Raw genomic sequence first — 16,132 nt, forward strand, 5'->3', positions numbered from 1 at the left:
TGCTCATCCCATCAATTTTTTTATTCAAAGCCTCTAACCGTGCTGAAACCGCCGACAAATCATTAACTTGATTAACTCCTGCACCTCGTCTCAGCCTATCAGACTGAGGATGATAGCTACTAGCAGCCATCTCCTCCAATAACTCATATCCTTCCTCCGCCGTCTTTCTCAGTAAGTTACCACAGGCAGCAGCATCTATCATAGTATGGTTAGGAGTAAGCAGACCATAGTAGAAAGTTTGAACAACTAACCTAAGAGGCAGCTCATGGTGTGGACATCTCCTCAACAAGTCCTTGTAGCGCTCCCATGCCTCGTAAAGTGACTCTTGCTCATATTGAGCAAAAGTAGTAATGTCGGCTCTGAGCTTCATAGTCTTCGACGGAGGAAAGTACTTGATCAGGAACGCCTTTGCCATATCTTCCCATGTAGTAATAGACCCTACAGGCAAACAGTTTAACCACGACTTAGCTTAATCTCTCAGTGAAAATGAAAATAAACGCAAACGAACAGCGTCATCAGACACGCCATTAAACTTAAAAGTATCACAAATTTCAAGAAAGTCAGCTATATGAGAATTAGGGTCGTCAAGTGCACTTCCCCCAAATTGGACAGTGTTCTGAATCATCTGAATGATAGATGGCTTGATCTCAAACTGATTAGCTCGGATGACTTGTCTTACGATGCTTGGACGTGCTCCATCAAGAGACGGCTGTGCATAATCCAACATCGGTATACGCCTTGGCTCCTCTCTTTGTTGATCGCCTTCCATTCTTTCCTTCGCTCTTTGCTGCTGTAGTCGACGTCTAGCTGTGCGTTCGATCTCGGGGTCAAAAGGCTCAAGCTTAAACTCGAGTGATCTTCGCATGCACCACAAGAAAAATCTGCAACACAATGAGAGTATCAAATAACAATAAAATAAATAATACTAAAGAATTTAAATGAAAAATAAAAAATTGTGAATCAACAGTCCCCGGCAACGGCGCCAAAAACTTGATCGAGCAAAACTTGCACAGTGAATAATCCCAAAATTTATTTTATAAATGAAAGCTCGATTTAAATATCGCAAGTGCACGATAGTCAAGTTATAATAAACGTAAGTGAATACGAGTATCGTTCCACAAGGACTGCGTTACACTATTTCTATTTTAAAGTAAAATTTCTTTACCAACGATAAAATGAGTTGATGATTAAACTAATGTAAATTAAACAACTAAAATAATTAAAATGCAAAGAAAACGTACTCAAGACCGCAATGATTAATTTGGATTAAATCAAATGAGAAATGAATTTGTTGGGAATTAGCAGTTCACCTACCACTCGTGTTTAAATAATCACACTCGACTTTTACTCGTGCGTTCGACGGAATTCCCTAGACTAATTAATATACTCTGTCGAGCTATATTAATACTAATAAAAAACATGCAGTACTCAAGTGTCCTCAAATATTTAACAGTTCAAGATTGCATTACATTCTATGGAATCCACTAGCTTTCATTCGGGTGAACTATCACTATCGACACGTACCCAATTCCGTATATCTACTAAAATTGTAAATCCGTGGTTTATACTATTTGATCGTATTGTTAACTATTCTATCGAACTCATCAACAACATGAAATAATCAAAGGAAGTTAGCTAGGCTTCGATTGAAACAAGAAATAACAATAGCATAAACAAATCACTGATAAAAACGTCGAGAAATAATGTTAAACACCGAGTACGGGGTAGGATCCCCTCAAATCCCAACAAATCTAGAGTTTTGCTACTGAAATTCATGATAAAAACCAACAATCAATGTAAGAAATAAAATACTGAATAATGAAAATACTAAAGATGACGATGGATGACGGCCACGACGCGTGGAAATCTCGAGGTCTTCGAAATCTCCTTTGCTCCTAGCCTCTTCTCCAAGAAAAATGATGAAAAGTCTGATAAAGTGTGTCAAAAACGGCTGATCTCGTGTGTTAGGTCTTGGTGTAGGATAGAGTCCCTAAAAATTTGGAAACAAATCTTTCTCAATCTCGCTTCTCGCTAGGGCGGTATATTTTGACCGCCCTAGCGAGAGGTCCTCGAATAAGCTTCCTCGAGCATGTCCCTGGTTTCGCTGGGGCGGTCACTTTTGACCGCCGTAGCAAGACACTTGCGCAAAACAATCCTCGGCCAGACCACAATGCTCGCTGGGGCGGTCACTTTTGACCGCCCTAGTGAGACCTCTTCGATATTATGCCAAAGTTTCTCCCACTTTTTGGTTCAATTCCTACAAAATAACCACAGAATACACGAGATTAGTCAAATGCTCAATAATGCTAAAAAAAATGTAAAATTAAACTAAAACAAACTAATATGATGCATGAACGCGACTCAAAACCAACACTAAAAACACGTAAAAACGAGTCCTATCACTGAACGAGGAGTAACATGAAGCGTTCTGGGGATGGTGACCGAACGACAAGTCCAAGAATTGAGATTTTTATTCTTTCTTTTGTTTCGTTTCCGCAAACTCTGATGTAATTTTCATTCTATTGTCAATGTAAAGACAATGTCTTATTTATGAAAAGATTGGTTTTTGGCATTTCGATACGAGGCTTAATTGTTTTCAAGTAATTGTTAAACAATTCCGGATGTCACCGACGCTTCGGACACGGGGCGTGACATTTAAGTTGTATCAGAGCCGCCAGGTTCATAATCCCGCTGGAATTTTGATAGACAAAATTTGGCGAAGTCAAATTTTGGCAAAAGCCTAGTGCATTCTTAAACAAACTTTCATCCTTTCCAAAATTCTTCGAGAAATTCGAATTCTATTCCCTTCAATCGTTCCGCAAATTCTTAGTATCGAAGATTCCACGACAACTTTGTTTCTATTATTTGTGCCTTTCTATCCTTTATACAATTCTGATCTTTTACCCCGAATTTTTTAGGAAATGGCAGGAAGACCACCAAGGAACAACCGTAATCCTCGTGGAATCAATCAAAACAAGAACGAAAATTCACAGCCACCACCGAGGGTGAACCTCAGCCAAGAGGACATGATGGCAATTGCTACCATAGTAGCCGCCACATTGCATGGAATGGTGAACCCTCTTGCCAACGCCATTCAGCCGCCACGGGAACCACAACCACGTGGAATCAAATATCATTATGAATCTCTGAGAAGGAACCGAGTCCCAACTTTTGATGGAAACCCATATCCAAAGTCAGTCATAACTGGCTTAAGAATGTTGAATAGCAGCTGCATCTACTGGAAGTGCCTGAAGAGCTTAAAGTAGAGGTTGTGACACCGTTTCTTGAGGATCGAGCACGAAAGTGGTGGGAAACTGTGTCACCATCGTTGGTTGAGGCAGAACAAATCACATGGCAGACATTCAGGAGAGAATTTTTGAAACAATATTACCCAGCATGGTTTCGTCTGCAAAAGTTGGGAGAGTTTGAAAACTTCAAACAAACACCAGACATGACAGTGATGAAATATACTTCAAGGTTCAATGATCTGGGAACCTATGTTCCAACGATCATGTCTAATGAAACATTAAAAATTCCTCGTTTTAAGAAGGGACCGAACAGCCGGATTCAATCGGCTTTGGCAGTATTAGAGTAAAACAATTTTGCGGATTTGATGGGCGCTGCAATGAGCGCGGAAACGGATATCAAACACCTCGAAGAAGAGAACAAGAGACCATTGGTCAGTCAATCTTCTCAAAATGGTCCCAAATTCAAAAAGCCAAACTATTCAGGTGGCCCTTCAATAGGAACCTTTAACAGTGTTGGCAATACAGAAGGAAAGTGGTGCGATACTTGTCGACAGAAGCACATTGGAGAATGTTATCGGAAAATAGGTGCTTGTTTCAAATGCGGTAAGGTGGGTCACCGGGTTAAGGATTTTACAGACAAAAAAGACAAAGGGACGGAACCCAACAAACCAGATGCAAACAAGACTAATGCTCGGGTGTAAGCAATTGTTAGAGTAGGTTCCAAGCAAGCCAACTTGTGGCTCAGGCTTTATTGACTCTAATGTAAAACAATCTTTATTTTAATAATATTTTACAATTTTATTCGATTATGGCATTATACTTTATCTATATACACATGCAATCAGCATAGATAAAATCCTTGATTATACTTTAATACAAATGAATCTTAATTCGATGTTGAAACTCATTTGTAAACACTGTATATTCTAAGTTTGTTCCTAGTCGATTCAGCCGCCTAAAACATGGATAAAGGTCGCTTGAGCTCGAGACTAGCATTTGTGATGTTGTGTACCGCATTTCTTGGTAAGGGCATAGAGATGTCCAAACATGCAGATGGGTAGTCATATGATGATTATACCGAATTACCCTCCCTCGGACTTTCCAAGTGGTTATCATTCATCGAGAGGATAAGTCCGTGGTTGTAATTTACACCATTAGTCCTTACGACCCAGGACAACACTGAGGCTCTATATGCTAAGACTGTGCTTTGACTCGTTTACCGACCCCATGAGGGTCATCAGGTGGCGAGATTGGGTACAGTTGCGACACATATAGGAGCCAGTGCATTGTAGTCGGGGATTCACCGTTCGCCTACGGGTGAAGATATCCTATGTGATCTGATGAGTTAATAGTGCAAGAAGTCTCTGGCCAGGGCAAGAAATGTGCTATAGGGAAAGGTGTAACGTACCGTACTTTTAAACTATTTAAAATTTGCGGAAAAATAAAAATTTTCTTAAATATGAAATAAACTTTCAAATTGCGATCATCCAAAATATGTTCTAAAAAAAAACTGCAACCAAACGTTCGAGCTTAAAAATTTTGCTAAAGCATTTGACTAGACATCATGACAGTAACATAAAATCAGAGTATTTGAAACTTTCATAAATTCTTAAAAACAATTGCAGTCCTCGGGTTTATCCTGCCGCTCAGTCCAAGCTAGCTCACTGGTCCTCACCCCTCGTCTCCTCAAATGCATCCTCACCTGCATCGATCAAGTCTAGTGAGTCTAAAGACTCAACATGTATAACCTGGAAGTAACGAGTAATACGTAATAAAATCACATGCAACTTTAAAATAGAGCGTACGTACTTGATACTTGAACTTGCATACTTAAAAGCTTGAACGTAACATACTTGAAACTTGTACATACATACATAAACATAGACGTGCCATCATCATAAGACTTTTCTTAAACATGCTTGCATACTTGTACATACTTGAACATTCATAAAATTCATCATTTTGCGTAGAGGCATGTTTCAAAGCAAGTGACCCATACATAAATACGCCTGATAACACTAAACCACAGTACTGGGCTGACAAGGAAGATCCACTGCCACATACATGAGATTCTCGTTCATGCTTTAATGGGTGGATTGGTCCCTGGTCATGATTTACCGCTTTCTAATCCTTATCTAAACTCGTTCATGCTTTAACGGGGTGGAGAGGTCCTCGGCCACGTTCGCCGACTTCCAAACACATTCATAAATTGGTCACATGATATTTAGCATACCTAAAAAATAAACATTTTCTCATTTGCACGCCGAACATACTTACTTACTTGGCGTTGAGGAATTCGTTAGATCTCGTTTGGGGTCACTGCTAAACATACTAACGTGATTATATGTACTTAACTTTCATAGCTTAGACGTAGGTACTCGTGCTCACCACCGAAGTAATTAAATAGCTTATGACATTCTAGATCACTCGGGACTTGATCTCGTTAAATCATCGTACTAACCCATGACATCGAACCCCGAACAATCTCTAAAATGATGTGTGAACATTTCCCAACAATAAAAGACATGGACTCACTATTGGGACCTAAAGCTAAAAGAAAACCAAACATTTTTACAGATGGGGCCGTGCTCGGGCAGTAAAACTTCATCGCTCGAGTGCCAGGGTCCGCGCTCAGGCGGTAAAAAATTACTGCTCGAGCGTCGAGTTTTCTAGAAATTTTTCCTCGACAGTGAAGGTGTCGCTCGGGCGGTAAAAATTTACCTCTCGGGCGCCAAGACTTCTGGACTCCGCGACTTAGAAGCTTATTTTCTCCAAATTCGACTACACAGACAGTGAACAACGCCTCAAGACCCGTCCTAAGACACTATGGCACTGACTTTACTCCACAAAACGCCCCAAATGTTCCCAAAGAAACGACGCACCACACGCAACGCAATAAAACCCATAAACTAAAATTTCACACCAATTGTTTCCTATGATTTCTAGTGCAACCAACGACTATCGGCACGAAACGAAGCATCAAAACTCATCCCAAACTCATACTCCATATACCTAAACACAGCAGCGATCACCTGACAGTTCCCAACGAAGCCTGCAACAAATAAACTTCAAGAACACATCAATAGCATCATTTTCAGAAAACGCAGTTTGAGCAGCCCTACAAAAAACACCATAACTCACTCAATTTGTATCCAAATATTTCAAATTTTATATCAAATCGAAGGTATCAAAAAGTTCTACGATTTTCATGTTGAAAGTTTTCTCAAAATCATGACCGAAAAATCGCAGTAATTCAAAGTACAGTACGGTTCGAAATTTCAGATCTAAAAATTTCTTCAAAACACATCCAATAAGTTTTCTGCTCAAACCACTACATAACATTCACATGATTTCATACAAAATACATTAAAATTTATATTATGACAAGATCCACGCAGGAACAACAGAATATATGTGCCTTTTGATAACTAAAAATACCGAAACGACGATACCGACGCGGGAAAGATGCGAGAGACGATCCGAAACGAACATGGCGTGATTTTCTTGCAACAAAACCAACGAAAATTTGCTGGAAAAGAGAAGGGCAAGGGGCGGCTGCTTTCCTCTCAAGAACCCTAAGGTTTGCTCTCTCAAAAATCTGAAAAATAAAATGTGTAGGTGTGTGTTGTGTGTTTTTACGTGTGAGTGTGTTTGTAGGGGTGTGTGTGCGTGTGTTTTTGAGTAATTTAGGGAGTTGATTTGCTTAATTAAAAAAATTTAACCACTAAATAAAATTTAATCAAGCACTAACTTAACAATTCCCTTAATTGAAATAAAACACACAGTAATTTTATTAAATTCTCCTTTCTAACAAAATAAATTGCACGAAGCCAGCTTTAAAAGTTTTAAAATTCTAAACTCACTAAATAAATAGTTTAGGATTTAAAAAATGTTAAAACTAAATAAATTATTTAAAATGCCCCAAACACAACTTAAATTAAAATAGCGCATTAAAATTGCCAAAATCATCACAAGTCTCTTCCTCGATCCCGCATCGAATAATCGCCTGAAACACGAAACTCGAAAAACATTTAACGTGCATCACATAAACATAATTAATTTAAAATAATGCATTTAAATAAATCATGCATGGCTAAAACTCATTTTAAATTAAAATAAATGATTTAGCATTTAAATAAATGCATGGGTTTTACGCGTACTGAATTTGGGCTCTACAAAATGTGTTTTCCTAGTTGCACATGTCATGCGACTATTAATACACAAAGATAAATCACATCGTTATCGAATTAATATGCAACTCTCGATATATCAATGGTTGCAGATTCGATCGAGATATATGTGTTGAAGGGACCGTACTTTACGCTAACCATGACTAAAAGTTCTTGTGGGCACTATCATTGATATCTAAGGGATCATGGGGCGATGCTACTAGACGCTTTTACCATGATCCGATGGGTTCAATCAGAAATGAGTTCTGACATTCTTGATCAAAGAGTTGATGAAAAGAATGGAGCTAACTAGGGTAAGCCCAAATAATAATAAATGTTATTCTGAATCACATGGAGATGTGAACCCATGGCTAGCTGTATCCCTGAACCATTGAGGGTCACACAAGTATCGGATTTTGTGTTCCCGTTGAGATAGTCAAATTTCAAGGAGTTTAAATTTGGCGAATATAGTTTGATGGAGATCAAACAGGAAGTTTATAAAGAAGTTTATGAGCTGATTCCATAGGATAGAAGAAATTGAAGTTAGCATGACTGCTAAATAAGAAAGGAGAGTGGAACTGCCTGTTTTGTGAAGGAGTTCACTAAAACTGGCAGCTGCCTAATATGGTAAATGAAAATTTTGGTCTTCGAAATTTTTGTTTTTCATTATATGAACAAAATTTGTATCCTTGGTACATCGGCGCTATCGGATCGTCGATCGGGGTTGTAATGAGTTCGGAATCATTTTTTTAGTGAATTTGAAATTTACTAATTAAATGATTGTGCTAGTAGTGGTGACTACTAACATGCACAAATTTCCATAAATATTCTAGAAGAGTCTTGAATTAAATTAACCAAGGAGTTAGTTTATAAATTAAATAATTGTTATTTAATTTAATATACATATACATGTAAATATTTTATATGGTGATATAAAATATGTGTATATAGTATTATTATATCATGTATTATTAAAGGTTAATAAATACATTATATATAATAAATATATTGGAGTTTAAACATAATGAAATTATTAGAGTCCTTGTAGGAGAGGAACTCCTAATTAGATTAGGAGTCTCACTCTATATATACATCACAAAGACTCATAATTACTAACCCTAATTTTTTGCACAAAACAAACAAAAATTCTCCCTTCCATGAAAAGGAAACCCACGGCCACCCCAAAAGAGTTGGAAGAAAATTTGGCAAGAATGTGCAAATTAGATTTGCATAATTATGGATTAAGAATCCATAATTATTTGATTAAGAAACAATAATTAAAAATTAACAAAATCTTCCCAACTTTTGAGAAAAACTCTCGGCCAATTCAAAGGGATTTGGGGAAAATTTTGGCCAATTGTTTTATTCCATCACGATGCATCGCCGTCGCTGCACCGTCTCTGGATTTTGGAAATTCGGAGGCTAGAGTCTCAATGCACAAATCGCTTGAGATTTCTAGTGCAATCCAAGCGAGGAAGATAGTCTTCGATTGTGGACCTAATTAGGCGATCAAAGGAGAAGAGTCGTTCATAGGGATTTACAAGAAGGGCTATATCCGCCTAAACATCGGAATAGTTAGGAGTCCAGCGCAAAGGTATAATTCTAAACACCCTGTGGATGTTTTTAAAAACACGACGCCGAAGAACAACATTTTTAAACTTCCGCTGCGTCTTGGGTACTAGAATACGATCTCCCAACAGTGGTATCAGAGCCAGGTTATTCTCAATCGTGTGTTTTAATTAAATTGTGTTGAGTTTATTATTTCTAACCGCGTAAGAATTTTTATGAAAAACGCCCCTAAAAATTATTTTTGAAAAATCAATTTTTGAAAAAAAATAATAATTTTTTTTTGTTCCGGGATGACGCGCGCGGTGGGCCGCGCGCAATGATAGGCAGGCCCGCAGCGTCCACGCGGCGCGCGACCCGCGCACACGGCTCTGCAGCGGCATCCACCCTGCCTGTGCGCGCGGCAGCGTGCCCGCCAGCGCCCGATTGGATCAGGCAGCTGGCGGGTGGCGCGGGCAAGTGTCGAGGAACGTCTCGGGCCCCGCGCTGGGTCGTGCGCTTGAATTGTTCGGGCCAGGAGAGATTTTTTGATTTTTTAAATTTTGGGTTAAATTGATATTTTGTGAAAATACGGACGATTTTACACCTACAACAATTTTGATAAAATCAATTTCTTACAAAATAAATAATCAAAATATGATTTTAATTATTTATGGTAAAAGATGTTTTACAAGAAATTTAATTATTTGAAATTAAATAAAAGTGTTTATTTAATTTGATAATTATGGCGGTTAGTGATAATTTACGAGATACACGATTTATTGATAATATGTGATATTATCGGATTTATATAATATATGATATTATATGTTAAAAGGATGATCGAAAGTCATGACCAATGTGCTAGGTGCATGTTAGGATATTTTACGTATTGTAATTTTTTGATTATTTGATAATTAAAAGTGGACCTGGTTTATGGTCCGTTCCCACCCCCTAAATTTGTATCCCAATGTGCCATAGCTATTTAATGTAAATATTAGAATTAGTGGGAGATCAAGATTTGAAGACGGTGGGCCCGATCCTCGTAAAGAGTTTTGAAGATCGAAAACATGTAAAATATTGGAAGCTTATGTAATATTGCATTTGCATCCCTGCATTTACCTAGGTCATGGACATGAATCCGTATGTGGCTCGTACAGATCAATTAGCTCTCGGTTATCGATCATCCTTTATTATTTATGATGTATGTGATATATTATAAATAATCAGTATGTGCGTTATTATTAATATAATAACTAGAGTTGCATGAATCCGGCAATTATACAAACAAGCATGGCACGAGTTTTAAAATTAATGATGAGACAAATTTTTAAAATTAAAATCTCTCATTTTGGATGAGATCCAAAATTTAAATCAAGCCCCTTAAAAGGATAATTAAAAGAAATTTAATAATTCATTACCTTCCATCAACGGTGGTTGCATGATGAACGCTACCCGCGGTCAGTGTTTGGCTCATATAATTGGGGAGGCCTAGACGCCGGAAAGCTGTGACTTCCACTGACATATTTGATGTGAACTACGTAGAACTCCCATGAATTCGGCTCATATTATTGGGGGATCTCATGGTTACTGTCCATTAAGGTTCAACATTGATGGGCCGGGCTTGATACGTGAAGAGAAATGAGATCATATTATTGGACCCTGCTCAAACGTGAGGCAAAATTACGTAAGGTTGCAAGGAGTTGCAACTAGGCTCTACCTTTTGGAAGTTATGATTGGCTGATATTATTTGGGATCATAATTTCGTAATTGGGCCTTGCGTACTCACTAAGAAATTGGATTTCCCGTTTTTCATCAGAGGGTGGTGAAAATGTCAAAATAGTGGGAGGCAATTCGTAAAAACAAAAGTCCATATTTTACGTCTTAAAAATATTTAAAAATAGTCGGCAACGTTTATTCTGTTTTCGTATCAGTATATTTATGATTTCGTCACGTAATTCATATCTGTTATTAAAACAAGCTAACCGAACACTAATTTTCAAGGTTGGTTGGGAAAATTGTTCTAAATTCGGAGAGAATAGCATACACACTAATGTAAGTCTTGCTGAACTGACAAAGCATGCAAAATGTTAGGACCATAGTATGCAAGCTGAAGTGTAATATGCTCTCTTCTATGTCAAACGAACTGTAGAGACAGTTTGAGGAAATGTTGAATGCTATTGACATTCAAATACACATGCAAGAGTTGCATAGTACATGAAACTCGCATAATAAAGCACACCACTTTCAAAGAAAACATGACTACACGCATGCAAGATGGGGCTCTTGCCAATGATCATGGTTTAAGTATGATTGGGTCTATTGAAAAGGTGGTGGGCCTGGAATTTGACAAAGCCCGATAAGTCAGAACATATTTGTTTCACTGCAAGAAGTCTGTGCATAAGAAATTACATGGGCCAGAAAAGTTTTGGCAATGATAAGTGAATGTCCAAGTAAACACGATTTCAACAACCACCAAAAGAAAACAAGATAGTCTAAACCAAGCACTTTGTGGCACGTTAGGCTAGGACATATTTCCCAAAGAAGGATGCACAAGCTAGTGGGAGAGGATATGCTTGACTCGTCAGACATAAACTCTCTGAGAGACATGTGAGTCCTGTCTGAAAGAAAAAATGACCAAGGCCCCTTTCCTAGGGAAAGTGGAACGTGCACATAATCTGTTGGATGATCCAAATAGATGTGTGTGGCCCGCTAAGTATTAGCGTAAGATATGGTCATTCCTACTTCATCACCTTTACCGATGACCATTCGAGGTTTGGGTATGTGTATTTGATGAAATACAAGTCTGAACTTTGAAAAGTTCAAAGATTTCAGAGCAGAAGTAAAGAAACAATTAGGAAAAAGTATTAAAACACTAGGATTAGATCGAGGTGGAGAATACTAGAGTACCTAGTTTCAAGACTACCTTAAAGGGAATGAGATTCTCTCACAGTGGACTCCGCCTGCCACACCCAGTTGTATGGTGAGTCAGAACGTTGTAATCGGACGAGATGGACATGGTTCGATCTATGATGGGAGTCACTAAGTTGCCGCCACCTCTTTGGGGATATGCGCTTGAAATAGCGGCAAGGTTGTTGAATCGAAGTCCATACAAAGACAGTGAATAAAACTCCATATGGGATATGGATGAGAAAGCCGCCCAAATATTCTTACTTAAGAATATGGGGATGCCCTGCTTACGTGAAGCAGGCAGTGGGAGACAAATTGGATAGTATAGCCAATTTGTGATACTTTGTGGAATATCCTAATAACTATGTTGGATATTACTTCTATTATCCTAGTGAAACAAATGTGTTTGTTTCAAGGAATGTCACCTTCTTAGAGAAGGAGTTTCTATTGGATAGAAAAGGCGGGATAATAGAATTTCGATTATATTCGAGAACCTCCTACTACACAACTAGTAGAACCCACACCCCAACAGCCAATGAAAGAAACACAAGCTCCTAAAAGATCCGAAAGGATCTAAAGGCCGCCTAATAGGTTGAGCCTGCTTCTTGAAGAGGGCCAAGGTGAGCTCATTCCTGGATGTGATGCCAATAAATTTCAAGGAAGCATTGTCTGATGCCGATTCATCTAGATGGCTTGAAGCCATGCAGTCCGAGATGGAATCCATGTATTCGAACCAAGTATGGTCCTTAGTTGATCCACCTGAGGGAATTGTTCCCATAGGATGCAAATGGATTTACAAAAGGAAACTTGGAGCGAATGGGAAGGTGGTGACCTTCAAAGCTAGACTTATAGCAAAAGGATTACTCAAAGATAAAGCATTGACTATGAGGAAACCTTTTCTCCAGTCACAATGTTCAAGTCCATTAGGATACTGATTGCCATAGCAGCATGGTATGACTATGAAATATGTCAGATGGATGTGAAAATAGTGTTCCTTAATGGGGAAATTAAGGAAGAGATTTATATGTCTCAATCTGAAGGATTCACATCAGTAGGAAGTGAGCATAAAGTATGCAAATTTCAGAGATCAATTTATGGATTCGAACAGGCATCGAGGATCTAGAACCTCAGATTTGACAACACTATCAAAAAGTTTGATTTTGCCAAAAATCTTGAGGAACCTTGTGTATACAAGAAGGTTAGTAGGCTTGTAGGGCATGTACTCTAACAGAAAAACATTGGAGTATTGGAAGAGGTTACAAGTTGGAACCCAAGAAAGATACTTTCAATAGAAAATTCTCTAGGAGATGCTAAAAATTTGGTGGTCTGGGACACAAAAATTCAAAATGCAAGAAACTGAAGAAAAATAAGGAGATAAATATGTTGGAGGACATGTCTTGAGAGTTTTATAATATGAATCTATGCATCTTTATTCTGAATTGAACTTTTGTTCAAACCCACGAGAGTAGTGGATTAATACACGTTTCACTCGCTTCATTTGCTCCGACAAACAGATGTTTGAAAATCTTGATGGATACGAGAATGGAGAAAATTTGTACATGGGTAACTTAGCTACATCTGATGTCAATGATCAAGGAAAAGTAATACAGAAAATCAATTCTTGGAAAAAGAGGCTCTTAACAATGTATTGTATGTGCCAGAAATTTGAAAGCATTTGGTGTCTGGTTGAATAAGCATGGTTTCGTTTTTTTTATTCATATAAAGTTATTTTGTCCATAAATGGAATGTTTGTTGGAAAGGGATATGTATCTGTGGGCTTTTTAAGCTCGATGTAATGACTTTGAAGCCTAAAATAAAGAAAGTGAAAGCTTTCACTTATTTTCTCGACTCTTTCAATTTATGACATGATAGACTATGTCATGTTAATTATGATATGATTTGCATATTAATTAAATTAAACTATACTTACATTCCGTATTGGTAAACAAAACACACACACACATACAAATGTGAAACTTGATTTGAGACAAAATTAATAAGGTTATATTTCCAAACTATTGAAAAAAATAGTGAACCACTTGACTTAATTCACACAGATATATGTGACTTAGATATTTTATTACTTTTGTTGATGATAATACAAATATTTTTCTTTATCTTCATAAAAGCAAATATGAAGTCATATATAACTTTATCATGCATAAAAGCAAAGTTGAAAATCAACTCAACAAGAAAATTAAAGTACTAAGAAGTGATCGTGGAGGTGAATATGAATCACTATTTGTTGATTTATGTGATAAACGTGTTATTAGACATGGAATAATTGTATTTTATTCTCATCAACAAAATGACATTACATAAATAAAGAATCGTTTTTTGAAAAAAAATGATGAATGCGTTGTTGTTGAGTTTCGGTTTACCAGGAGAGTCAACAGGTGGCGAGATTGGGTACAGTTACGACACATGTAGGAGCCAGTGCATTGTATTCGGGGATTCACCGCTCACCTACTAGTGTGGATATCCTATGTGATATAACGAAATATTAGTGCATGAAACATCTAGCCAGTGTATGAGATGTACGTTGGAGAAGGATTTCTCCAATAGTACATGCGATGCCACTATTTATATGAGTCATATAGTTATCGAATTCTTATGCAACCCTCGATGAACCAATGGTGGCAGATTCGATCGGGATATATGAGATGAAGGGACCGTACTGTACGTTAATCATAACCGACTGGTTCTTGCAGGCACTATCAGTGATACCTAGGGAATCATTGGGTAATGCTACTCGACGGTCTTACCATGATTCGATGGGTTCAATCAAAAATATGATTTCTGACATTCCCATGATCAATTGTTGATACATAGAATGGGGCAAATTAGGGTAAGCCCGAATAAAGGATTATGTCCTGAATCACAAGGAATTGTAAACCCACGGCTAGCAGTATCCCTGAACCATTGAGGGTCACACAAGCACTGGATCATTTGTTCCCATTGAGTGAATAAATTCAAGGACTTGAATTTATATTATGATATAGTAAATTTAAGGAGTTGAATTTATGATAATTAAATTTTGAGAAAATAAATTTAAGGAGTTGAATTTATGAAATAGTAAATTCGTAGTTGAATTTATGAGATAGTAAATTCAAGAAGTTCAATTTATGAAATTTGGAGAGAATAAATTCAAGGAGTTGAATTTATAAAATTTGAGGATTTAATTTATTAAACTCAAAAGTTGAGTTTATTAATATTAAATTTTGGAGGTAATAAATTCAAGATGTTGAATTTATAATTTAAATATTAAATTCAATTGTTGAATTTATAAGGGATTTAAATTAAATGTAAAGGATATATGCATAATGGACTTGTAGAAGTACATGACCAACATACATATTATTAAGGTTCTTAATTGGACTTTAGAAGATTAATTAATTAATTAAACTAGTTGGACTAGAATAATTAATTGATTAAGCCTATTAAGTATTTAATTTAATTAATGAGCCATAAGCTTATATATGTGTATTAGGCTTAGGGTTAAACACAATTCATTCACAACTTTTCGAAAAACCCTAGCCTCCATCTCCTTGTGCAAATTAGAAGATGAACAATTCTTCTAGTCATGGACCTGATTCCAAGAATAAAGAAATGAGTTTCTGAAGAAAGTTCGTAGGGAATTCATCCAGAGCTATTTCCGCTAACCCCGGAATAGTTGGAGCCGTGTGAAATTTTTTCACCAAAGGTATAAAATCCTAACGCCCTATGAATGTTTAATCTTACAACCATACGAGTGCTCTAACAAATATTTTGGTTGTCAAAATAAAATAACAGTTTTAAAACTTCCGCTGCGTTTAGGGCACGAGAAAACCGAGATCCAACAGTAGTATAAGAGCCAAGTTTTTTCTATATCGTATGTTTTAAATCATATTGAATAATTTATTTCTAACCACACAAGAAATTTTTTCAGAAAAATTGATGCACCTTAAAAATTTTATTTTTCCAGAAATTAAAAAAAAATCGAATCCGCCTGGAACTGTTCCGGACAGTCCATGCGTGCAGGACCGCGCACGGTGGCGCGCAGCGTGTGCGCGGCATCCGGCACACCTGCGCACGCCTGTGCGCGCACAGCATGCCTGCCTGTTCTTGATACGATCGGGCAGCGCGGGCGGCTGCCTGGGAGTGTCTCGGGAACCGTTCTGGATAATGGGCTTGAATTGTTTGGGGTTAGGGTGCGATTTTCTGAATTTTCAAAACTTTGGACAAAATTGATATTTTATGAAAATAAGTTCAATTTATCTT

At 37.4% G+C, this 16,132-nt stretch overlaps 1 non-coding gene across 1 annotated transcript; it reads left to right on the plus strand.

Moving 5' to 3' along the window:
• The first annotated feature begins 260 nt into the window (after window positions 1-260).
• LOC142541200 (small nucleolar RNA R71) lies at window positions 261-367 on the plus strand. The gene has a single exon (XR_012819266.1). It is a non-coding gene; the product is annotated as a small nucleolar RNA R71 (small nucleolar RNA).
• The last annotated feature ends 15,765 nt before the right edge of the window (window positions 368-16,132 follow it).

This window comes from Primulina tabacum, chromosome 3 (genome assembly GCF_025594145.1).
Source record: "Primulina tabacum isolate GXHZ01 chromosome 3, ASM2559414v2, whole genome shotgun sequence".
Lineage (NCBI taxonomy): Eukaryota > Viridiplantae > Streptophyta > Magnoliopsida > Lamiales > Gesneriaceae > Primulina > Primulina tabacum.